This window comes from Crassostrea angulata, chromosome 3 (genome assembly GCF_025612915.1).
Source record: "Crassostrea angulata isolate pt1a10 chromosome 3, ASM2561291v2, whole genome shotgun sequence".
NCBI classification, from domain to species: Eukaryota; Metazoa; Mollusca; class Bivalvia; order Ostreida; family Ostreidae; genus Magallana; species Magallana angulata.
The window spans coordinates 26,100,203-26,127,357 of NC_069113.1; the positions used below are offsets into that span (position 1 = coordinate 26,100,203).

Sequence of the window (27,155 nt, forward strand, 5' to 3'; positions counted from 1 at the left end):
TCAACATCAGACAAGAAAATAAGTATTGTTTCATAGATAGAATAATATAATTAATAACTTTGTTATGACATGTTAATGGAGCTTTACCGAACATGATATTTAATACATTAAACCCAATCCTTTCAGAAGTCTTTCTGTAAATATGAAGACTCAGTTCACTCCACAGAGTATGTATAATATCACAAGAAAAAAAACATGGACTATGGTTTCTACATTTTTCTTACAAAATCCACAGCTGTATAAAGACTTGATATTAATTTTTTTAAGGTAATACCCAACTGGAAGAATTCTGTGTAAAATTCTAAACTGTAACCACTGAACAGAAGAATCATGAGTTGTTTTAAAACAAATCTTAAAAACATCATTTACTGAAATATCATCAACACCATATGGTGTTAGTTCTGTCCTCCATTTATTTATAGCAGTTGGTACATCATCTTTCTCATTCAAATAGTTGTAAATAATTTTGGTACATTTTTCTGATATTAAAACAGGTTGCAAAAAAACTGGCATACATGGATTAGGAATTCTTTTTACAGAACTCCTGTCAATAGATAATAGTTTCAAATATTTAAAAATTGATGTTGTAATGCTATTATATTGCATAATACATATGTCATTGAGGTTATATATACGTTTAAATACATCAAAAGCTAAAACATTACAATCCTCATCAAGAAAATCTTGCACTACCTTTACCCCACTTTTATACCAGGATTTATAAAAGATTGTTTTGTTGGCTACTTTTATATTGGAATTATACCATACTGGAACATTTAAAATGTTGTCTTTAATGGTTGGGTGGTTATTAATAGTTTTTATATAACATGACCAAGAATAGAGAACATCTTTCCAAAAAGCATTGTTTTCTTTATGTAGACATTCCAATACAAAAGTGTCTCCAAAATCATATAATTTCTGTAAAAAATCATGTCCATTGATGGTGTAAAAAATATCCATCCAAGGTTTATATGATTTTGTTAACCGTTTTATCCATGAACATTTAAGGGCTGTAATAAAGTTGTTTATATCCACCATTTTTATACCCCCTGAAAAATAGTCTTGTGTTATAATTGATCTCTTAACTTTATCTACCTTAGATTTCCACAAAAATTCAAAGATACATTTATATAGGTATAAAATTGTCTCCCTTTTTGGAGTAGGCAGTGAAATAAATAAATGGTTTAATTTTGGGATAAGCAAACTTTTAATAACAGTAACTCTGCCAATAGGAGTAAGAATTCTTCTTTTCCACTGTTCAATGAGTGCAGAAATTTTTAGGATTTGAAGCCCAAAATTAATATCTATAATTTCTTTAAGATCAACTGAAAACTGAATACCTAAAAGATTAAAGGTTGTAGATCCCCAATCCAATTTCCATCTTGTATGATGATAGACTTGATCAGAAAAATTTTTGGAACCAATCCAAATTATTTTTGTCTTACAAGTATTTATCTTCAAGCCAGAAAAACTGGAATAAAAATCAATTGTATCTAAAGCTGCAAAAAGAGATTTAGGTGAACCATCAAGGACTAGAGAAGTGTCATCTGCATATTGTGATATTTTGTGTTCTCTGTTATTTATACAAATACCCTTTATGTCCTTGTTTTGCTTAATCAGCATTGCAAGGATCTCAGCACATAGGATTAATAAATATGGAGCAACAGGGTCTCCTTGTCTACAACCCCTCTGTATATCAAATTGTTTTGATAAAAAGCCACTCTGTAATATAGTGGCCGTAAAATTGGTGTTTAAAAACTTTATCCACTGTATAATATTGTCTCCAAAACCAAAAAACTCTAGAACTTTATATATAAAAGACCAAGACATTGAGTCAAAGGCTTTTTCAAAATCTATAAGAACTAAAAGACCTGGAATATTTTTAAATTCAGTATAAGATATTATATCATAGATAAATCTAGTGTTTTCCCCTATGTATCTACCCTTTAGAAAGCCAGACTGTGTATCTGATATCAGCGAGTCGAGGACTTTTTTTATTCTCAAGCTTATACATCCTGAAATAATTTTATACAATACATTTAAAAGAGTAATTGGTCGCCAATTTTTTAAAAATTGTCTAGGCTTATCACCTTTTGGTAAGCATGAAATAACACCAAGTCTTTGTGAGATGGGGAGCTCCTTTTTGAAGAAAATACAATTAATTGCTCTTACAACAAAATGTTTTAAATCTTTCCAAAAAAATTCAGCAGTATATCCATCGCTTCCAGGAGATTTGTTGTTTTTCATATGTTTTATTACAGTAAGTACCTCTGCTTCCACAATGTCTTTATCTAAACTTTTGGCCACCTGCTTTTCTAACTTAAGTGAGTTGTAGTTATAGATAATATTCTCCAAATCTACATTGACTAAATTTGCATCATTGCATGAATATAGATTTTCATAATAATTTTTTACATTATCTAATATTTCTGATTGGTCATATACCATTCCTGTACCATCCACTTCAATTTTTTTTATAGTTTTGTTTAAAAAATTACGGGATTCTAAATTACAAAAATATTTCGAAGGTTTTTCACCTTCTTCTAACCAAAGAGCACGTGATCTTATCATATGACCTTGTAATTTTTCTTTGCGAAGATTTTCTAAAGCATTTTTTTTTTCATCCAACAATTCAATGTCAATAGAATTATTTAACTCCAGAGCCTCAATTTCCTGTTGCAATAATTTTTCTCTATTGTCTTTTTCCTTTTTCTTATATGCCGAATAAGATATAGTAACCCCCCTTATTTCCATCATTAATACTTCCCAAAATAAACTTTCATTAATACATGTACCATTTTTACACTGAAAATCGCAACTTCCTATGTTTTCTAAATATTGACTACTTACAGAATGAATAGTTTCTTTGACCTTTGACACATACTCTTTATCAGTCAAAAGACTATTATTAAATTTCCAAAGACCACGTCCTCTCTTAAAGGGATTAAATTTAATTTCAAGTAAAACAATAGAATGGTCTGACCTGTACCCTGGCTTTATTACACAGTTCTCAACTAAATTGGACAAGCTATTAGAAATCAAAAAATAATCAAGACGGCCTTGCTTTAATTGATTTTTTTTTACGCCAAGTATAAGCTTTTTTATCTGGATGCAAAACTCTATAGTAATCAAGGAGTTGTAAATCCTCCATGACTTCTAAAACTTTACAACGAGCCTTAGGGTTATTTATATTACAATAATTATGGGAATCCTGTAAAGGATTTAACACTAAACTAAAATCATCACATAATATATAGTATTCGTTGTCGAATTCTAAAAATATATCTCTAATATTTTCATAAAATTGAGGGTTATCTGAATTTGGGCCATATATGTTTATGAGGGTTACCCTGTTATCTTCAATGGACAAATCTAAAGCAAGTAAATTACCCCCACTGTCCCTCTTTTCACCATGGATTTTAAACTCAAAATTGTTGTTAAAAAAAATACAAACACCCCTTGAATTTGACATATAAGAATTAAAATAACATTTATATCCCCACTGAGATTCAATGAATGGTTCATTATCCGGAATAAAATGTGTATCTTGAAAACAAATTATTGAATATTGTTTTTGTTTGTAATAATTAATAACATCTTTACGTTTACTGAGAGTTGCAAGCCCTTGACAGTTCACAGTAGCTATTGTTATGTTATCTGGTCTGAATGACAGAGTTGAGAGTATATTCGAAAGTTTTGTGAACCTCTGGCAGTTCACTATAGCTACCTGTATTAAAATATTGTCAGTCGATGGCATAAACTTGTGAACACGAACACAAAAACAGCATAAAAATAAAACAAAGTAATAAACAAATGGATAGTTTCCTATAAGCAAGCAACCACTTACCAGCCCCTGGTTAAACCCAAATACACACGCACCTGATCTTACATTCACACACTCATTCATTGTTTTTAGAGTATTTCGACTCCGATCACCACCAGTCACAACAAAGTCAAGATATTTCGAATCTCGATCCCGATCGATTTAGGACACCCCGCAGAATTTCACATTAGGATTTTTAAAACTTCCTTCCGACAGTGTCTAATATGTCAAACTTATGACGATCTCCTTTCTGGTCCAGTCCGAAGATTTTTCCATTGTAATACCATGCACTTTGGATTCGATCGTCATTTTTTAATTCGCGCAGAAGTTCGGAATTCATTTGCGTGATATGGTCAAACATGAGGAATCTTTTTTTCACCTCTTCCTTTGATCTGTTCTTAATTATCTTTACCTTTACCTCCAAGGTCCTGAATTTAGCGATGACTGGCCTCGTTTTTCCTTGTGCACCCGGGATCCTGTGTATCTCCAGTATATCCGATGGGTCGATGGTCACGCCCGCCGCCTCTCGCATAATAGAACACAGATCCTCCCGTAGGTTTTCCTGCCTTTGCTCCTTCCAGCCCAGAAATTTGATGTTATTCTTTTGGGAGTACTGTTGATTGTTGTTAGCAAGTGTGAGGGCAGTTTCCGTCATGGCCTGGTACCGCTTCAAACTGTCCTTCAATGTTCTCAATTCCTTTAGCTGGTCGTGGAATTTCTCTCGCAAAGCCGTTAAATCCATGTTCACGCCATCAGCGATATCTTTTGTATGCGATTCGAATTCTTTTGTCTTGCTGTCGATCTTGTTTTCGAATTCAGTTTTGACCTGTACCGTTACGCTTTCTGTGAGTTCTTGTGTTAAAGTTGCCTTTACTTCCTCAACAATTTCCTTCTTGATCTCGCTCTTTATTTTTCACACAATTTTGGTTACGATGTCTTTAATATCTGCGTTTTTCACCATTGATTCTCGGATTTCGGTCAAACTAGCATGTATAAGTTTCAGTTAATTTGACATATCTGTACCTAGGGTAGGTGTTGAAGGCTCGGTGTCTGAGCTGCTCGTCCGTTGTTGTTTTAACGGCCTTCTATCCGACACTAGAGAAATTTTCACGGACGGCGGTGCCGATTGCAAATTTAAACTCAAATGTTGTTGTACCAACCTTTTGACTGCTACTTTACTGATACGGTCAGCTGGAAGTTTTTCGCTTTTCTTGTCTATCTTATCCTGCTTTTGTTTACCATCCATTTTCCGACAGTTCGGTGAGCGAGAACTCACGGTGATTTTTCACTTCACAAAAGAAACAAAGTCAAAAACTCTACAAATACTCACAGTACGGTCACAGAATTTTATAAAACCATATAGGACACTACTTCTTCTTCAGTTTGAAATTTTTTGGAAGCTATTTAACGCTTTTAAGTGACAAAATTTAAAACATTTGCGGAGCACTCAAATTTCCCTCACTCTACCACCATCACGTGACCGGAAGCCCAAATTGTCATACTTGGTCTTATGGAATGTAAAACAAATTTAAAGGACAGGTGACACAATCACAAAATTGACAATTAAGTTGAATTATGAGTGTAAAAAAATTCTGCAAAGTTTTTCCTGCTACTCCCATCTGTTTTACAGCTATTGCTGAATTATAGAACTGATAAGACGCGTGATCTCAACATGCATACCTGAAGCCTCTGTGATCAGAAACCTTCGGTGCGACGTAATAGCCGACTCACACTTCCCATTTCCTGTATCTTTCAACCACAGATATTTCTAACTTGCTTTTATCCAAAATAGGAAGACAATAAATTTTGCTAGTTGGTATTAAAAGTCTGATAACCCTGTACATAAACATAAATTTCTTAAGGCTTAGAAACACAATTTCTGTTTCCTAAGCAGTTATGAATTGGAGTAAAATGGTAAACTGTTAAATTAACTTTTAATTAAACTATGTGCTTCATGTTGGAAAACATGTGTCACATGTTGTTTCAAAAGATAAATAAAAGTCAACAAAAATATGGAATCGTTGGTGCTTAAAGAAAGGACTTTGTTTTGTTAACACATAGTATGTGATAATGTATATAAAACTTAGTATTTTCGTAACCAGGACTGTAACCAGATCCTTAACTCTAATTAAGTTTATTGGACTTAATAAAGGATTGGATTTAAGAAGTATTACCAGAAATATTGAAACATGTGAGCAAATATGTTTGTAATTTTTTTAAGGTCCACAAAATCAATGGTCTACCTTATTCTCAATACATTGTACTAATAACTCAAACATCTTTTTATTTCATTTTTGAGAGTGTTATTTGATCATGTTTTTGTTTTTTTCTGTTTGATATATGCAACAATATGAGTTGCTGTGAAACATTCTTTGCATTCACGATCTGTGTCTGAATTTAATATCATGCCATTTTAATTTATGCAAAAATTATAATTTTGGACTGAAATTTATTTAAAAGAGTTATCTATTTTAATTATCAGTTTAGGCTGAAATAAATTTTTTTTCTACATAGTATTCAGATTTTAAATTTGACTACCCAATTATTACCTTACAATTAACAAGTCTATATCGGACTATTTAGAACTGCAAAAACTGTACGTATTTTTGTTCTTTTGTTTTATATAATAGAATACTTGTATAGCTCTTAATATATTATTTGTCCTCTTAATTAAAGTATTTACAATGATTACTTATTAAATATGAAGTTATGTTTTCCTTACCATAAAGATGCATCATACTTAATTTAAAAACAATAGGCCCTTTAGTTTTCAGGAAAAAGGTTAAAAATGTTCAATTGGTAGACCCGACGCACGTCGACGGACAAACACCATTTGTAATAGGTCACTTGAGTGACTCAGGCGACCCAATTAAAGTACTCATTAAAGGATAATTATTTAAAATGCCGTGTCCATAATATAAACAAGAGGCCCATGGGCCACATCGCTCACCTAAGCAACTATTGCAAACTCTACTTTGACTAAAATCACTTGAAATGAATAAGAATAGTAAAATTAATTTTTTTTCAAGTTTAAGTAGCATATTTTCCGATGTAAGATTCAATATCTTATAGAGGGGTGGGGTGAAAATATATTGCGAAATATAAAAAATATATAACACTGGTGTATTATTTCTTGCAGTTTTTGCACATACGTGAACAGTGAAAGTTCTTTAAAGATACAAAATTTCATACATTTCCTAAGATGTTTATCAGTTTAAGAATCAGCATCCATTGTGGGCCAACATTATCCCTAGTCATAATTTGTACATGTGAAATCTACACAATTAGAGGATGCCAACATTTTAATTCATTAATTTTTTGTCTCAGAGGTCATGCCATACATATCTAGTTTATATGATGAAAATACTTGAAAAAGTGGTTACCATTTACCTGTAATATTTTTGTTTGGTGTATTGGTATTTATAAAAAAATTAAAAAAAAAAATATTTAGTGTAATTTTCATTTTCTTAGCATTAATGATTTTTTTAAAAATCACAACTAAGTGAATATTTGTTGTGTTTTTTTTAAGATGCTAAGCTTACGAATATACCATGCGGATGAGATACATTTCATTTTCACAGCTGTTATCTTATGTGTGAAAGTTAACAAAGATTGACGGACAGAGGATCGCCAGATAGTCTGGAAGCCAGTTCGCAGTGTTTGAACTCTGTGGCAAAAGTCACTTAAGCAACAGTCAAAAACTAAATTTATTCCCTTAAACAATTGTTGTTTACCTGGTGTGAATGTCTGAGATGTTTTAAAACCTTACTCACTTGATCGATGAAAACATTCGATAGAAAATATTGTCATGTGATATGTCAAAAGGTTATTCATTGTATGAACAGGCATACATGTATCACTCATTTGTATTAAGGCCCATCCATTATTTTCATCTTCCAAAAAACAACAAATGGCCACAAACCAAGATGATTTTTGCTGCAATATCTGTACTTATAAATTAAGACATTTGCAAATGAAATACAAAATGCATGCACCAGAGTAACTGCCTTCACCCTTGGTATTTCAACACATGTGATATGATGTCCGTAAGGTATAATTGAATTTTAACTGACATGTTATTATTGTGAAATTAATCAAAACATACTTTCATTTTCAAAATCAAGCCCAAAGGGCGAGTTGACTATCAAAAGTCTTGTTCATTAATGTTTACAAATTGGTGTCTGAGGTTAACAACCAATCTGTCGTGGTATGAAAGCGTGTAAATCACCTTACTCTCATTTTCGCTAATTCGGACTTGTTTTTGGCTTAATTGAGAGGACGAATAACATAAAGAGCTATTCAAGTATTCTATTATATAAAACAAAGCAGCAAAAATATGTACTGTTTTTGTAGTTCTAAATAGTCCGATATGTACTTGTTAATTGTAAGGTAATAATTAGCTGTTCAAAACCACTAATGTATTGCACGAAAATGTTTGAATAAATACGAAATGTTGTCACTATATGCATGATATGGTATAGCCAATTTTTTTTTTTTAAAAATGCATGTTTCCCTTAACGCGACTGGCCCATTTAAATCCCGCACATTGAATAGAAATTATTTTTAAGAAACCTAGTTTTGTCCTAATTCGTTTTTATAAGACTCTCATCCTTTTATTATCTATTTTTTTTTACAATCATTTAATTAGCCTTGATCATCAACATGGGTGAAATACTTGCTTTATGATCGGTAACTTCTCCGCAATTTCCTCCGAAAGAGAAGTTAAAGTCGCCCTGAGTTCTTGATCGTGTACTTGAATAATTTTGTAGAAACCTAATTTTGAAAAATTAATCATCGATACTTCGAAGCATGTACATTATCATTAAAATAATATTTAAGTATAGGTTAACATGCATGTACATCAACATACAAATGATAATGAATCTATTCATGTACATCTGGTAATGGAATCAAACATGTTTAAATTTAAGATAAACAATATCAAATTGTGAATTTGATATTTCATTTGTTTTACATTCCATTGGACAAGTATAACAAATTGTTTTACAAATGGTCATATTTTTTAGTTTTGTAATTAATTAAAGATTTTTTTTTAATTTATAATATATTAAATTTTTCAATTATGCCCTGGCAGAAAAAAAAATTATTTACCTACCTACCCAACTTCAAAATTTAGGGTCGGGTTAGGGAAAACAAAGATATCACTTGTATTTTTATGAGAAAAGATTCATAGTGTAGGAAAATTGAATGCAGAAGAGTTGCATAGAAAAATTTAATACATTGATATGTTCTGTAAGATTTGCTTAAAATTGCAGTTGGTCGAAATTTAGTAATGAGGTTCAATACTGTGTTGTGACAAGTTGCATGCAAGTGGTCAAGTGTCAACTTGTTTGACCAAGTTGCAAAACCAATTGGCATAGCAAGGTACAATAGCCAGATGGTTACATGTACATGACAAGTCGCCTTGCTAGGTTGCGAAAAAAGCTGACATTGAAATGAACACCAGTCAGGTGGAATATCTCTGTAAACTGAATTAAAGTTAGTTCATTTTTCCAAGATGCACTTGGCAAATTCCATTATTACTATTTTGTCGCATTCCCTATAAACCGCGAGTGATTGCAAGATTTAAGGAAAAGAGGGATGGTCGTTGCAATATTTTAGATTTGTTTTTTACTCCAGAATAAAGTTTGTAAATTAAATGCTTACATGAGACCCCTTGACAAGTTTGTGTATGTTATTGATATTTCGGACACTGACATTTTATATTTCTATTTTCACAATTTCATATATGACTGCTGTTAATTTATAAATTTTATTTGTTGTACGTATGATTGTACAGCGCCTTAGAGTTTACTGTAGAAGGTGCTCTATAAATGTTTTTAAATAATAGTAATAATAATAATAAACACAATATTTGTTTATCTTTTCCAGCTCCAAAAATGGTTTGCAGACTTATCTGTGTATTCTTAAAAACATATTTGCTGGTAGCCTTTGCGTCAGGTATCTGTATTCTATAGAATGAAGAGTAAATAATCTGTAACAAAACTAATTTTTTTTTGTTAAGTTTATTGCATGGTTACAAAAGTAAAGTTTTTCATTGTATAAATTGTTCTTATTAATAAATTTTTTTTTATTAATCTCATTTCTTGTGATTTTTTTATACAGTGCATAAAATATTTTAAAGTATCTTACATGTACGTTATATTTTCCTCTAGGCCAATGCACGAACTATAAGTTACAATCAAACCAGTACAAAAGATCGTCTGGTTACCAGTTAGCCACGGATGACGTGGCGATTTCAGACAATTTTTTATCTGAGGGATGGTATCGATTCAAAAGTGGAGCTGGAAATGATATGGTTACAAGTGCACCATCGTTAACCAAATGTGGTACAATATATCCCGTTTGGTTGAATGGTATGTGATCATTTATCAATCTGATCAAATCCTCAAACAAATATTTTTTAGGAGTACGAATACTTAATTCTGATAAATGCAGAAAGGCACTATCAAAATATTTCTCGAAGAATGGCCATTTTAAATCATTCAATTCCTACGAAAATTTATTTTGGAAAAGAAACATCAAACTGGTAAAAAAATCATAATATATGTTCAGATAAAAAATATTTTGAGATACTTTAGAACGGTTGAAAATTTTTTGGCAACTCGTTAAAACCTTAACATCTATTTGGCTAGATTTATCGTAGATTCAAATAAAAATACTCCCTGGGTACGGCGGGAGTTCAATAAGGAATCAAGATTTTACATGTATAAAGGTATACTATTGTACCAAAGAAAATATTTTAAAATTCTTCTCAAAAGCTAGGCGGCTAGTTAAGTTTAAACTTGTGTGAAAGCGTCCTCAGGTAAGAGAACTTTAATTTAGCTTTAATTATGATCCCTTGGGAAAAGATTGGCTATATTGTGTTTTACATAACATGTATGGGAAGAAATGTAAAGTTCGTTTTCTCAAAAACTACGTTGTCGTAATATTTTAAAGTTTTTCATCGTATTCTCATATATTATTGATAATTTTTTTAAATCATCAACCTTGGGTATAGATTGGGGCCGTAATTGTTAATCAGGTTTTTAAATAGGCATTGTATAAAATTCTTTGAATTATTTTTCTTTAAAATTCATTGGCCAGAACTTGTGTAAAAGTATCATAAAGTTGTGTACATTCAATTTTGTTGATGATATCATAATCCCGGATGTATGGTTGGACAACAATTGGGGATCGAAATATAATCCCCATACATAGAAAAAATATCTTCTTAAAACTCATTTTGCCAGATAAATTGAAAGGTATCTCCAGGATGTGTTAATTAAAGTCCTTTACTCAGATGACCCCTAGAGGTACTTGGTGATCGGAGCTACAATAAGAAAATGAGAATCTGAGCATGTAAAAGAATTCATATAAAAAAATGTATAACTTAAGTAGTTTTATTCTAGAACTTGGATACTTTTGGTTACTGACATATCCTCTGAGATCCCTGGAGGACGCATGAGGCTGTAGTTTATTATTAATAATGCAGATTTTTTGATGAGTTTTGATTCTTAGTTGTTAAACTGTGACCTCAAGACAATTCTTTGGCCCCTGTTTGATTAAGGAATAAATTTATAGATGAAAAAGGTTTTAAAATCTTTTGGAGAAGGATGACTACACTTAAAGAGAGAATTATTTGAGAGAAAATAAACGTTTAAAGCAAGCATTTTTCTTCAATTGTATAATGGTCATCATCCATTGTTTTTCATGCTAGTCTAATTTTAATACCATTCTCTCGTATTTTTTTTTCTGACATCAGCTATCTGAGGTTCAGATGCTTGCAGGTGAATCAATATCTTGCTTTTGGGCCCATTCAAAATGAAGTCTGTCTTGTTTCAAAATGTGTTTTTTCTAGGCTGATGATGCACGATAAAGACAGACAATCAAACTTAGAAAAACATTTATTAAACCGGAAGTTATCATAACGAAAATAGTAATTGCCAGACAAAGGCGTCGGAACCGGGGGGGGGGCACTTTTTTTGCAAAGGTAGACCTAACCATTAGGCACATAGCATCATAGAGGGTTCAGCCCCCACTTTTTCGCGCAGCAAAGATAATTGTTCCTAAATTTACCTTGAAAATATGGAAACTATGAGAAGTTGAAGTCAAAGGTATACCCCCCCCCCCCCCCCCCGGATTAGGAATTTCATGATTTTGGGGAAAAATTGTTTTGGTAGGTAAGAAATTTTTTGGGATCAATAGGTATACTCCCCCCCCCCCCCCCCCCACCACGGATTAGGTTTATCTTTTTTTTTTCTTGTCAAGATTTCTGAGGATTAGTCTAGCCCCCCACTTTCAATTTGCTTCCGACGCCATTGCCAGACAAGTCGTATGTAAACTAAAAAAAATAAGACTGAAGATAAGTTGTACATAAAATATCCAAATACGTTATATCCCCCTTTCTTAAAGCAAAAGAAAATTCATATTTGACTAGAACATAATATATTGGCTTAAAGCTAAATTGATATTATGGCTAGAATGTTTGTTTACACTAATTATGTCTCTAAACTAAATGAACATGAAGTTACATGTAACATGCATTAGAAAAGTTTGATCCTTGCCATTGTTAAGTTGCTACAAAGTCATTGTATTTTGATGGCACTTTCACAACTCTTCCCAATCATCAGATATATCTGATTCACGCGCTTGACTGGACTCGTTTGATTAGTCGGTTTTATCAAAACATGTATTTCCATTATCGGCGTCTCCCTTCGAGTCGGGAAGGTCTAAGTCTACGGGTTGTTTCGGCTGTTCACTGGTTCCTCTGTTCTTTCGGATTTCTCCCCTCTTCCGTCGAAAGGCTCGTCCTTCATCAGTGTTCACGTTTTAAATTTTACAAGTTCGTGGGGAAGTAATTTCGTGTATTCTGTTAAACTTACAAAGGAAATATGACTTTATAACACTTATTTATTAATTCGTAAAGGATGTTAATTCGTGGATGAGAGGTACCCACGAATTCCAAAAAAATTGAGCCACCACGAAATCTAATGATTCCACAGTAATGTCTGTACAACGAATTTGTTTCGCATAAACTCTGTTGGAAGTATTTTGAATCTTCGAGACAGAGGAACTGACTGCCACTATGTTGGCTTTTCCTGCCCACTGGTACATGAACCAGACCAGAATGCATAGGGATAGAGATTGCTTCTCCCTTGTCTGTCTTGATCAACACCTTATGGTTCCCTGGTATCTAAGAGAAGTGTTAAATAGCAAGAAAAACTGCCATTATATCTAATTATAAGTAATTTATGTACCGCAATGCAAGATCCCTTGGCCCACAAATTGACACCTGCATCTGACCTACATGGACTTACCTCGCTTTACTACGAGCGATGTTTATCTAATAATTCTGTACCCAGGAAACTTCAAACATTGCCATGTACAAGTATAAAAGTATGCAAGCCTAGTGAATATATACACCATTTCAACGAGTAAAATGTCTGATTTTCCTACTTTTGTAAAAATACGCGGTCACTCGAATTTTTGATGCCAGTTGTTTCGGAAGGGGTTGTAAAAAGGCTCGGACATGATTTTCGAGCACATGCGTAACTTGAATGTAAAACAAACTCTCGTGCCTTTGTGGATGGCTCTGTGTATTTTGCTACTATATTGGTTAGGAACAATTGTTTTAAAAGATGCAAAGAGGGATTTTCCAAGAAGTTTGTTTTAAACTCGTTACCCGTGTCTAAAGTTGCGTGATTTTGGTAAGAATATATAGTAAATTTAAATTAATAGTGTTGTGCAACCTGTATAGAGTATAGATTTAAGCGGAGTATAAAAGTATAAAAAAATTCCGGAATGAGTAGCTTACGTAAACTCCAACAGGTTAGTATGATGAGAAGGATATTTTCAATTTTCTCCTTTTCATTAAGGAAAAAAAACTCTAAAGAGGTCTATAGTGTAAACTGTCCTGTTCTTACCACATATGTCAAAAGTCATGTGAATTTGGTTTATTTCACTTTCATTGTTATACACTTTAACTAGTTTAGAATGATATAAAATTGTTCAAAATCCCATATATATATACATTGAATACCTGAAATTATTTAAATTACTAATGTTTCATTGATAGGTAACCTATTTATCTTTTTAAAGCTTGTTTTACGATAGCGTTTGAAAAAAGCTCATAATGTCGAAGAAGTTGGAGCCTCTTTGAACTTATTACGCAAAATTTAATAATATCAATAGGAAAAGTGTATGTCGGCCTCGGAATTCCTACTGAGAGGGGGACTATCAAATTTTTTTTTTTTTTTGAATTTTACTCTTTAAATCATAATGTTCATAATGTTTAACCAAATTATTTCCAGTGAATAGCAAATATTTCACCGTCACTTGTCAACTTATTAGCGGGATACAGAGCTCCATTTTTTTGTTATGTCAAACACACATTAATTGCTAAATGAAAATACATTATTTAAGACAAATTGATGAGTGATGGGTTAAGAGGATTCAAAGTTAAATTGAAGTGAAATGGTCTCATCAAATGAAAAAAAATTGTGGACAAGTCGTATATTTTAAATCCTCTACTCACAGACCATATTAACCAGAAAAGCTGCAACTTGTGTCCAGCATCTTTAAATGGTGTAGATTCAAGTTCCTTTAAACCATGGTCTCTAGAGGTAGGCTTGGGCAAAAATAAGGGAAAGAATTGTTACGTAGTGACAAAGGCGTGCACCTTTAAAACATTATAAAAAGGGGAAAAAATTGTTTCAAAAAGTCTTAACAAAAACCTTTTTACCAGAAATGCGGCAGTTTGTAAGGAAGCATTTCCAGTTAATGGACAGTTATATTTATGTTTGTTCAAATCATGTTACCCGGGGTAGGGTGGGCCGGGTCACAATGGGGCTTGGAATCCTTACATGGGAATTTTTAACTCGATTCAAGTCATAATATCCGGAGTAAGGCAGGAACCACAAGTGCATGAGGGTTTAATTAACTTTTACAAGGGAATATTGTAGATTGACGATGGCTTTAATTTTCACTATTTTCGCAATTAAGCATATTTTCGCGAAAATTCACTCATTGTATTTAAACGAATTTAAATAAATTCAGTTCATTTTATATAACCTAGTAAACTGATTTAATTTTGGATTATTTTGCAGCGTGAAATTATTTAACACTTTGGAATGAAAACGACCTTTAGTATACAAATATAGAAGAATAAAAATCTGAAATTCTTCTCAAAACTAATTAAGCTTAAAACGATGTATCATGTGTAGATCGAAGTATCCTAAAAAAAAAAAGCGTAGAATCAAGTTTTTGCAAATCATGATCCCTTGGGGTAGTGTGGTGATCTCACAAGGTTGGAATTTTTACAAAGGAATATACAGAGTGTAACGTGTCTGCCTTACACGGTCGAATGATTATATATAACGGGTCCTCTCAGATACCTTGCTGAGGTGTTTCATCATTATGATAATTGTTTAAGATATATATTAATTTTCCTTGTCGCTTTCCTTGCGTTTATTGATTCAAAACTCAAATATTAATATTCTAATGTATGGGCCCTAAACAAACTCTATGTGTCGCTCCGAAGCACTCCATCGCTTCTATCGGTAATTTCAAGCGACACGTCGGCTCTATCGGTCACTTCAAAGCGACCCCTCTGTGTCATTATATGATATGGACAAGTTCAGTAAGTCATAGAACACACATGTGGTGTACCTCTCAATTTATTCCAAAACGAGGCTTCACTCTTATCATTAAGTCGTACATGAAATAATTCTTATATCATTAACATATATTGTTACATCCTTCTTCCTAAGCTAAAATTTATAAAAAGTTCATCACAAGGTTAATTTCAACGTCAATGAATGAAGTCACTTTAGTTCAATAAAGGCATTGGTGTGACTAGAAATTGAGTAGGAATCAAACATGAAACACAACATGAAACTAAGTAATATGTAATGAACCAGGCTTCACCTGGTAACACACAGACAATTAAGGGGTTATTATGCTCTTCTTCACTATCTGTGGACCAAACACAAATCATACATTTCACTCTTGCAGACGCTTTGGTGGTTTCACTACCCGACCACTTCTGGTTACAACAACAGCTGGATCAGCTTGATGAGTAAGCAAAGGTTTGTTGAGAGAGGTATTTGGCTCATCAACAGGTCTGTTAGGTTTCACAGGTGACTTCGTTGCAGGGTCATGGTTAGTTGTTCTTGGGGTTTCGGGTAGTGATTCTGTCACTCTTGATGGGCCAGTGTTTGGATAAGTTTCTGGGTTACTCTCTATTGTTGGCGACTGAGACAACTCTCTAGCGAAATGTTCCTTGCTTGTCCTCAAATGTCGTCTGTTTCGGCGGTATTTTCGTCCATCTTCTGTCCTGATGTAATTATATGAGCGAAAGTCTACCTGTCCTTCTACTATAGCTTTCTTCCAAGATTTCTCATTTCCCTTTGGCCTAACACGAACTACATCTCCTTCTTGTAACGATGGCGGTTCTTTGGCTCCTTTGTTGTAATAGTGCGTTTCTCTCCCGGAGCTGTTCTTTGACCTTGTCAGCATACCGTGGCTTAACGAGGCCGAGTACAGAACGAGTACGCACGCTTTCACGCAGCGTTTCATTTGTATTGTGACGTCATCTTTTTGCTTGGTTGACGCCATGGCGTGATAGTTTCAACTGCAGATATTCAGCGAAAATTGTTGAAAATATCTCGTTTGATGCGTAAAAAAATAATGTTATATTGTGGAATAAACATAAATGTCTCAAAGTATAAGCTATATTTGGGCTCAGGTCGAAAACGTGAAGAGGGTTCAGCAAGCCTAGCCTTCTGTCACGTTTTCTTAACCCGCCTAAATATAGCTAAATTCATATATTTCAGACAGTAACCATGTATTTTATATCAATGACCCTTAATATGTGATGTTATATATTTTTTTATTACTTAAATATGTCTGAATGTTTTAATAATACTATTTAGATCACCTTTTCCGCTTTTGTCAAATAAAAAATAGCCATTATCTGACGAATCTGGGAAATTGGGCATACAAAAATCAACTTTGATAAGACCCCTGGAACAAACAAGGAGGTAAAAGGGTTTTTTTATTTGACCATTAGATGCCTTTTAGCAATAACTTTAATATGTAGAACAGAAAAAGAAATCCCTAGGGCAGAAGTTTTGAAAAAATGTAAAAAAATATGCAAAATTGATACATTTCAAGCAAAATCCCTTAGGGTCCTATGTTAAAGATTAACACACTTTGAGATGACCCCCTAAACAAACGGTGTGGTAAATGTCTTATTTTTTAATCTTAAAATAATAATTATATCAGTAGAAATTCATGTAAAAAGTTTCATCCAAAAATCTAGGGCAGAACAAATTAGACCCGGCCTCGTTAAGCATGTCTTCTGATACAGGTAACAGATTTTTGTTCTCCTCCCAAAGATCCTCTGTACTGCAGAATATCCAATATCCTGGCTGGGTGTGTTTTTAAGGTCTAATAATGCTAGGTATGGATCCTTCTGATCAGCAACACTCTTGTTTATTAGGCGTTTTATGACCTTTACAGCATTCTCCGCTTTCCCATTGGACTGCGCATAATTTGGCGAAGAAGTTACGTGGTTGAATTCGTACGCTCTTGAGAATTCAGCAAATTCCTGACCGTTAAAAGGTGGCCCGTTTTCGGAGACAAGAGTGTCAGGTATTCCATGTCTTGCAAGGTGAGCTTTCAGTTTGCTGATTATGGAACTACCGGTTTTACTATGTAGACGGTCCACTTCAAAGTAGTCCGAGTAGTAGTCTACTGTGATGAAGTAATCCTTGTTTTGGCACTCAAACAAATCACATGCAATGATTTGCCAGGGTCGACTCGGAATCTTGTGACTTATCATTGGCTCTTTCACTTGATCATTTGCATATATGTTGCAAGGTTCACACTTGCTGATGAAAAGTTCTATGTCTTTAGCCATATTTGGCCAGTATAGGCTTTCTCTAGCTCTTCGCAAGCATTCTTGAATTCCTATGTGTGAGTTGTGGATCCTTTCAAGTAAGTTCGGGCGTATTGCAGTTGGAACTACTATATGTTCTCTCTTATAAACAAGTCCATTTTGCACAACTAGTTCCTCACGAAAAGGAAAATACAGTACCGATCAGACCAAACCTAACACCAGAGTAAACCCCAACTAAACCCCGGGTTAACTTTCCGGGTTTACTTTTTGAAAATTTGGTACCACTCGGGGTTTACATTGGGTTAACTCGAGTTTTGCTTTTGGAGTCAACTATAGGCACTGAAGTGTGAAAGAGACCGGTATTTTATCTTATCATCCTACTGCCTGTAATTCCTGCCCCTTGTATATTCCGAATATACATGTAGCGTCTGCTTTTAGGGTATTCTTCTGATCGGGGTTTACTCTCTGTGTCCACTCTGGGTTTACTCTGGGTCCATTCTAGTAAACCCAGAGTAAACCCGGAAAGTAAACCCAGGGCTTAGTTGGGGTTTACTTTGTTAGGTTGGGTCTGATCGGTACTGTACATCTGGATTTCAGGCTCAACATCTGCCTTTGCCTCATGCCATCCAGTATTGATCACTCCTTTTAGCATTTCCATTGTTTCATCTCTTTCTGTTGCCTTCCGAATTTTGGCAAAGCGTTGTTCAGACACTGGTAAATGCTCCCTATAGTCAACAGTGTGTACTCCCACAGGATCCTTTTCTCCCAGGTCCTCTTGCTGAATTTTCAGATACGCTCTGGATAAGGTGTCAGCAAAATGCATTTCTGTACCCCTTTTGTATTGTACTTCATATTCAAATTTTTTTTAGTCTCAACAACACTCTTTGTAGCCTCTTTGGTGCACTGTGTAAATTCTTCTTGTGTATAATCTCAAGTGGCTTATGATCAGATTCCAAAACGACATGTCTGCAATAAGTATAATTCTCAAATCTCTCCATTACAAAGACAACTGCAAGGAGCTCCTTCTCAATCTGAGCGTAATTGCATCGGTCTCTGTTAGTGATCTTGATGCGTACATTATTGGGTGTCCCTCCTGAAGTAGGCAAGCTCCAAGGCCCGATTCAGATGCATCACAGTGCAAAACTAACCCCTTATGATCATCAAAAACCTCAACACTGGAGTATTTGACAGTACAGTGTTCACTCCCTTGAATGCTTTCCCATGGACATCTTCATCCCATCTGAAATGTGTGTCAGCTTTAAGAAGACTTCTTAAAGATGATGTTATTCGTGAAAGTTGTGGCGCAAATCGTTGAACAAAGTTTGTCAACCCTAGAAGCCTTTGCACTCCTTGTCTGTCCTTGGAAGTTGGCATCTCTTGAATCGCTTTCACCTTTTGAGGGTCATTACAAAGTTCGTTTTTCGATATAACAAATCCTAAGTAAGTGACCGAGTCTACTTTCAGTTTCATTTTCTCCTTATTCAGTTTAATGTTTTTCTCCAAACATCTCTGGAGCAAGGCTTCCAACTCGCGATCATGATAATCATGAGCTTCCTTGTCATTGTCTCTACAGCCATAAATCAGTATGTCATCATGAATAGGTTTGATTCCATCAAGTCCTTCCAACGCTTCTTCCAAGCGTCTCTGGAACTCTTCAGGAGCAGGTGATATCCCAAATGGCATTCTCAACAATCTGTACCCCCCCCCCCCCAAGGCGTTGAAAATGTGGTAAGATAACTGCTCTTCTCATCCATGACTACATGCCAGAATCTATCTCGTGCGTCAACTACGGAAAATATACGAGCCTTGCCTAAATCTGGACGTTTGTCCTCATTTAGTGGTGTAGGGTAATGATTTCTCTTCAGAGCTTGATACAGTGGTCTAGGATCAATGCATAATCGAATCCGTCCATTTGACTTGGGCGCGACAACAAGGCTCGAGATCCAATCAGTAGGTGTATTCACAGGTTTGATGATCTCTAATTGTTCCAGTCTATCCAGTTCTTGTTTCAGTTTATCTTTGATAGCAAGTGTCACTTTCCTTGCGGGCATCTTCACAGGTTTGACACCTTCATTACCTTCTAGTGTCAAATTGCCATCTTATTTACCTTGTCCTTCAAACACCGATTTGAATTTAGTCTCCATCTCCCTTTTAATGTCTTCAATTTCTGCGACTACTTCTTCCTGCACTTCATGTTTGGATAGAAACTCCTTATGGTTTACTGTGATAAGGTCCATCGCTTGAATGGCTTTGATTCCTAGACTTGCATCAATTCTAGGTTGTACTTTTTCTGATTTCTTGGATTTCTTACACTAAGACGCACTTTTCCTAAGGTCTTTGTTTCACTTCTGTTAAACATAACAAGATTCACATTTGATTTTCTCAAGTTGGTTCCAGTTGGATCATCACAAAGTTTTGTGTATATATGTTTTGGTAAGATGTTGACAGTGGATCCGTTGTCAAGTTGAAATTCAACAAGCGTTTTGTTTATGTTCATCACCGCTGTTATTTTGCGAGACCCTATTTCGTTGACATGCTTTACTGTCAAAACAAACTCTTTTGATGATGATTCATCCAAGTCACAGTCCTGGCTCGTGTGCACTTCATGAACATGCTTTTGACGACTCCTGACTCTTGCGGATCGACACATTTTTGCAAAACAGTTAGCATTTCCACAGGCATTGCAGATGATTCCATAGGCTGGACATTTTCCTTTCCTTAGTACATGATTGTTTCCACAATACGAGTATAGTCGAGGTTGATCATTATCATATTTCACTTTATTCCCTGATGTACTTTGGTTTCTCTGTCTTTTTCCTTTCATATATTTGCCTTTAAATGGCATGCTATTCACAAATTGCACATCTTCAATGTCTTTCAGCTGTGAAGCTTTTTTTTTTATTTGCCCTGCAGATGTCGATACATCTTTGTAGATCTAACTTCTTTTCTTGTAAGTTTCTTGCGTGTGCTGTTATCCCGAATACCTAAGACAATCCGATCACGGATCATTTCATCCTCAAGTGCTTCATACTTGCATGTTCTTGCAAGTGTTCGCAGCATGGCGACGTAAGCATCGATGGTTTCATTTGGTTCTTGGTTTCGCTTACTAAAAGTGTACCGTTCATATATTTCATATGTCTGTCCTGCACAAAACTCTTCCATTGCCTTAATTACTGCGTCAATCATCTCCTTATCCTCGGCATTTTGAAATTTCAACCCATCAAACACACGGAGTGCATCCGAGCCCATACATGTTAGGAATGTCGCGCACCGCAACTTGTCATCTTTCTCATATAATCACGTTGCAATTTCATAGTTTTTCCACACTGATTTGAAATGCTTCCAGTTATTCGCTAAATCACCTTTCATGTCTAAAGCTCTAGGGAACGGAATGTTCAAAACAATTGGGTTGGAACTGAAAATTAAGTTGTTTTGTCCCTCTTCGTCGCCCATTGTACAGTTCGAATTTCCTCGAAACGGTTCACAGGCTATATATATATATATATATATATATATATATATATATATATATATATATGCACAATAAAGTTTGTCTCAGATAGTCCTACCGTTATTTTTCCGAGGAATGACAGTCACTCAAGCCGTGTACTCTCATTATATGATACGGACAAGTTCAGTAAGTCATAGAACACACGTGTGGAGTACTCCTCAATTTATTCCAAAACGAGGCTTCACTCTTATCATTAAGTCGTACATGAAATACTTTTTATATCATTAACATATATTGTTACACCCACGAAGCGCCTTTTTAACTGTATACTTGCTTAAAGCTGCTTGGTCCGATTTTATATCAAATTTTATGCACGCTTTTAAACGATGGCTATGCTTAGTATATGTATAATTATAGACATTGCAGTAGTTATACCCGTCAATTATGCCAAATTTCAATGAAGAAAAATACGTACAAAATTTGCTAACAAAACAAACGACGTTAAAAGGTACCGCGTTATTTCGCCCCATGTTAAATTTAACCCCTGACGACGAGACGGGTATGGTTGTATTACGAATTTGACATCTCTTTAAATAAAGGTCGATTCGGAAATGATCAGACAAATTACAAATAAACATGTGTACCTTTCGTTCGCTAATATTTCCAAAGTCTGCTTTCTTTACAATCGATGCATAGCATGCGGGTTGAATAACCCCAATCATTCGGGGGACGAAACCAAGCGGTTTCCTTTTCTAAAGATTCCCGTGATGCATTTTGGTTTGTTTTTTCGTTTGCCCAAAGAGAAATTATTTTTATTTACTTTGAATATTTCTAACTTTGAAAGGAGACTGATTCTGCTGGTGTAAATAGGAGAAAGTCCATTACTTTCAAGGATAAATGATTTGTATGAAAAAAAAATTTGATACTGTAATTACAAAAAAATCGGACCAAGCAGCTTTAATTTAACTAACACGCAACGCTCACAAAGACCAGCTGTTTCTTTATGTCGGTATTATTTTCTGCAAATCGCTGTGCAATATTGACTCACAATAACTCTTCAGCGTCTAAATTGCAAATCACTACAGACTCAGAGTATCATTCTAGTATTCATAGATATCAGATATTCGGAACTATCAGAGATTCGGGCGTTTGCGACGTCGGATTGTCTTTTGGTACTCATCACACATCACTCGTTTACCCTTTATGTTACATTAGTGTATTAAATAGTTCTAGAGCAATAGTAATAGTATGCAGAATATAAAGAGGAAGTTTAGATTCAAGTGTGTTTAAATCTTGATCCTTAAAGGTATGGTTCATGGGGCCGTAATATGGGTTAAATTTTTCATAAGAACATGTAGAGAAATATTTTAAGGAATCGTCTTTGCAAAAAGTATTTGGCCAAAACAGTTAGAAGCTGTAACTTGTTTGGAAGCATCCTCACATAGTGTAGATTCAAGGGTTTTTTTAATTAAAAAACACGATCCCTCTGCGAGAGCTAGATTTTGTTCATAGTTGTTAAAACGACGATTACTGACACAACGTAAAAGGCGCAATGTGTAACGTATCAAAATGCTGTGGAGAAAAGTTTGAAAATTTGTTGAAACAAGAACTTCTTTACTACATAGTCCAAATATTTTGTATATGACTCCATAAAGCTGATTTGATTATACATGTAGCTAATGTAGCTTAAATGAGCTATGTGGTCCATTGGACTTATGGTTATTTGTTTACATATCTTAATCATTGGCCTTTTGGTAGTTTGTTTACATTCTTAATCATTAAAAATAATATATGTATTTTAAAGGATCCCTGCCAAACATTGGTGACAATATTGTTAACACGACAGCCTGCGTAGTTGGAGTCAATGAAGAATGTGAATCGAAAATATCCATAAGAATAGCAAACTGTGACTCCTTCAATGTATATTATTTAAGAAGAACGCCTGCATTTGCAACTGGCTACTGTTTTGGTAAGTAAAAGTATTTAAATAATATTTTGTAGTGTATTGTCAAATGCATTCCTTTGTACATATTTTAACACAGAATACAATTTAATGATTTTTTACGGATAGAAAAATAGATCTCATAACTTATGGCAGCAACTCGTTATTTTTAAAAATACGTTACCATGCTTTTTTTAATTATCACACAAGACTGAATATATAACTAACACATTACGCAACAGTTAATATTTTTATTGTTATGATTATTATAGCATTTATGATGATTTTGGGGTTGATTTTAATCAACTCTTCTATGCAGTTATTCTTGCAAACCGGAAGTGAAACTTTGCTTAGACCTAAGTACAAATTGCTGGCAAGACTAAGTTCTTGAAAATAATCGATAAATTCGATGTAATGTATTCTGAAGCACGGTATTACATGTACATGTATAAGGAAACTTATTTACAAATGCCTTGAAAATAGTCATATTTAAATGGTACGAACAATTAAGGTACTTTTTGCAGTCGTATGTGTACATGTTCCTATGCTAGAGTTCAATATAGCCTCGTTCAACCAAACGCTCGGCTGTCTCCGTAAATCTCCGACAAGCAGAGAGTCTTGCTACGGAGACACCCGAGCGTCTGGTTAAATGGGGCTAGAGTTAAGTATTGCTTGGTTCCATACAATTTTCCAGATATATTTGCATTACTGATACATAGTCTGATGGAATTAATTCTATCTTTAAATATAACACAACATGATTAATATGGTGTATTCAATAAAATTCATATAACAAAAAATATGCGTAATTCAAATACGGATAAGAACCTACTTGTCATGCGATATTACATAGCGTTTATTTTAAGATAAAGAATTAAGATATAAGGAATAGTTCTTCCGAAGGGCTTTATGATACTAGATTTGATCACGCCCCGACCTAAATTATCACCTCATAATATTCAAAGAATGGTTCCTAATTACTTATATTTATATAATTTCAGCCATTGTACGATTAAAAGTTTAAGTATAAATAAGCAAATCCCGCTGGCGCCCCAATTATACGTCATTTGAAGTTATTGGACTGTAAAGTACAAAATCGATACGTAGTGTTATTACAGACAAAGACACTGATTAATGTAATAATTAATCGATAAAATTAACTCCCGTCAGTACTTAGATTAATGGTGGGGTTGGCCCATTAAACTAAGGTATAGACTCCAGGATTAAGCTTATATATAGTCAAGTGACCGTAAGGACTGTGCTCATCTTGTTTGGGCACTCTTTTTGGTACGTTTTCACAAAAATTATATGTTTATTAATTGATTTTTTTTTGGTGGGGGAGGGAGGTTGGGTCCTTAAACTAAGGTATAGACTCCAGTTTGTAGTTTAAATGCATACACTTTTATGGTATTTCCTGTGTATTGGCTATGATACTCAAGTGACTGTTAAGGCCTGTAGTTTTCCACCCTTCTTACGAATATTAACCTTTAAACGATATGTTTGTGAAATATAATTATAGTTTTGGCAATGCTAACTATTTACTAGAAACATACTTGTAAAATATTGAGAATTCATTTTAGGTGATCAGGTTAAATGTCCATATGGTCTTGGATCAGAAAATGGTTTTACGCCTGGGTGTAAATCTTATCTAATATATCCGTCTCACCCAACGTGGCTGTGGATCTCGAAAAAGGCTCAGTGCTGGTGAATGGATACGACCCATCTATGATTAGCTTTTTCGAGTGTGCATTCAATAACCCAACCAATAATATGTTATATTTTGACATCATTTGGTACATAAATGAGGACGAAGTACGGAGAACGAGAAATGCAAACTATGGAAATCTATCGTCAACCCGACTGCTACCGGAACATTGGGTGCACCAATACAATCTTAACATGGTGGTAAGGTGATATTAAAATCATTAAATTAATATATCTATTTTTGGTATCATGTATATTAAATATTATTTGTATATATAGTGTCCAAAGATGTTTATGCAACATGATTTTCAAATTAATTCTAAATTTATTAACACAATGTATCTCCGCGTTTTACAAATGTCTTTTAAGTAGCCTAAAAACGTTTTAGACTGTGTAAGGTGTCTTGAAAACTTCCAATAAGCAAAAGATGTGACAGCTATATTTTATCAGTATAGATCTTTGTTAAAAAATTCTGTCATTTCTTGGGGAAAATAATAAATTCCGTGCCACAAAGATTAATCGTTTTATTCCTAACATCAATTTTAAAACATTGTTCTTTCTCTGACAAATAATTGTATTTTTGGTCAGAATCGTCCGAGTGAAGAATACGGTAACCTGAGACAGACAATATAGTATATTGTATGCTCATTTGCAGGTGAGATGTGCTGTAAGAGTTCGGGCATCAGCTGGAGGAACTCCAAGCAACGAAATGTCAAGCAGTAATTACCAAGCCGGTATTTTTGTTAGTATCTATGTTTTGATACTAACAAAACATTCCTTAATAAGCTTACAGTTAAATATTTAGTGGTAGCTTTCAACAAATCAAAATGCGTTATTCATCATCTCTTAATAAGATGCATCTTTTAAACATAGATGACCTTATTTGATATTAAATCTGGGTTAAAACATATATTTTTTTTTTAAATCGAAACGTTATATTTACAGCCTGAGTCCTTTATTTACCATATAAAAGAAGGTACCACAATATCAATACCTTTCCGAGTTACTTATCCTGTTGGTTGTCTTTCCACTTCTTTGAATAATACTTGTGAAACAGCTGTATACCTGTTAACTCCTTTTTACCAACCGTCAGTCGACACTTGCCAAAACATTCCGTCAGAGGATGTCATTCTCTTTGACCGGAAACAGTGTGGAATTATCCTCACCAGAGAAACATGGCGTAACACAGTGTTTCTAAATGTAACTGGAAATATTGATAATCTCATCAATAACGGCGGAGATAGGGAGATATTTATAAGAATCGGAATATTGGGCAAAGGTAGTGAAGTTTCAAGAGCATGGGATAATGTCACAGTACCAGACATCAAGGTTTGTAATTAAAAATTTAAAGAATGTAAATTGTATCAAATTGATATACATGTACATGCATTGCATTCATTCATGCGAAATAAAAATACGGAGGATTTTGCACAGTATAAAGCACCTCCACACAGTTGGGGTAGGGTTGTGTGTAATATGTGTAATATGATTGCGATTGCTCTTTTAAATAAAAGTAACAATTGCAATGTAGCATTGAAAATCAAAATAAAAATTGCAATTAATTAATTATCATGAACTTGTATGATATGCCGCTTAGACAAACATATTACAAGTCAAGCTTTAGTATTTTCCTTTACGCTTGTAATGATTTTTACCATACAGTTGAAGTCAATATTATCTGTTCAACCAAAACATTACTCTAATTCTTCCCTAATGTTTAATGTTTTGGAGGGACGAGGCATGTTATTAGTTTTTAAAACTTAAGTGCAAGTATAAAGTTTAATTAGGTTACGAATATGCGTTAGTTTTCTGTAGTTTTTGTATATCTCCGTGCAAAAATATTGATCCTCTCCGACTGCAATGCACCTACATGTATTTTATTCTGATCTATTGTTTATATTGCCATTGTCGATTATGCTTAAAATCAAAGCAGTTGGATTTTGTTTTGATCGCAGAAATTATATAGTTAAGGAAGGAGTCTTCTCGTTATCAAACACACTTCTAATGATAAGAAATTCATGACATTTTGACAGATCATATAACCAAATGATTCTATCAGTTTAATCAAATTAGACCTCCTTGTTTTCGCATAAAGGTCAGGTCAAGGTCACTACTTTTTTCCTCAACGGATGATAAAATTAAATGTAGTTCTTTGCAGTTATGTAGAAATCTGTTCAAGATGTATAGATTCTTTCTTCAATGAAATGATAGAATATCAGAATGTCTATCAGCTTATACTGCTGAATTGGAATAAATATTGAAACTAAAATTGATACAATGTACATGGCTTAGCCCGCATTTCCTCAAATTTTGGGGATATTTTGATTATTTT

The 27,155-nt window shown here is 34.1% G+C and overlaps 1 protein-coding gene and 1 pseudogene across 1 annotated transcript in view; one reads left to right on the top strand and one right to left on the bottom strand.

The window, feature by feature from the left end:
• LOC128175125 (proline-rich protein PRCC-like) overlaps window positions 1–27,155 on the bottom strand; it is a 134,599-nt gene that overhangs the window by 19,726 nt on the left and 87,718 nt on the right. The window lies entirely within an intron of this gene.
• The window catches only part of LOC128175124 (von Willebrand factor D and EGF domain-containing protein-like), a 75,443-nt pseudogene that overhangs the window by 7,329 nt on the left and 40,959 nt on the right, over window positions 1–27,155 (top strand).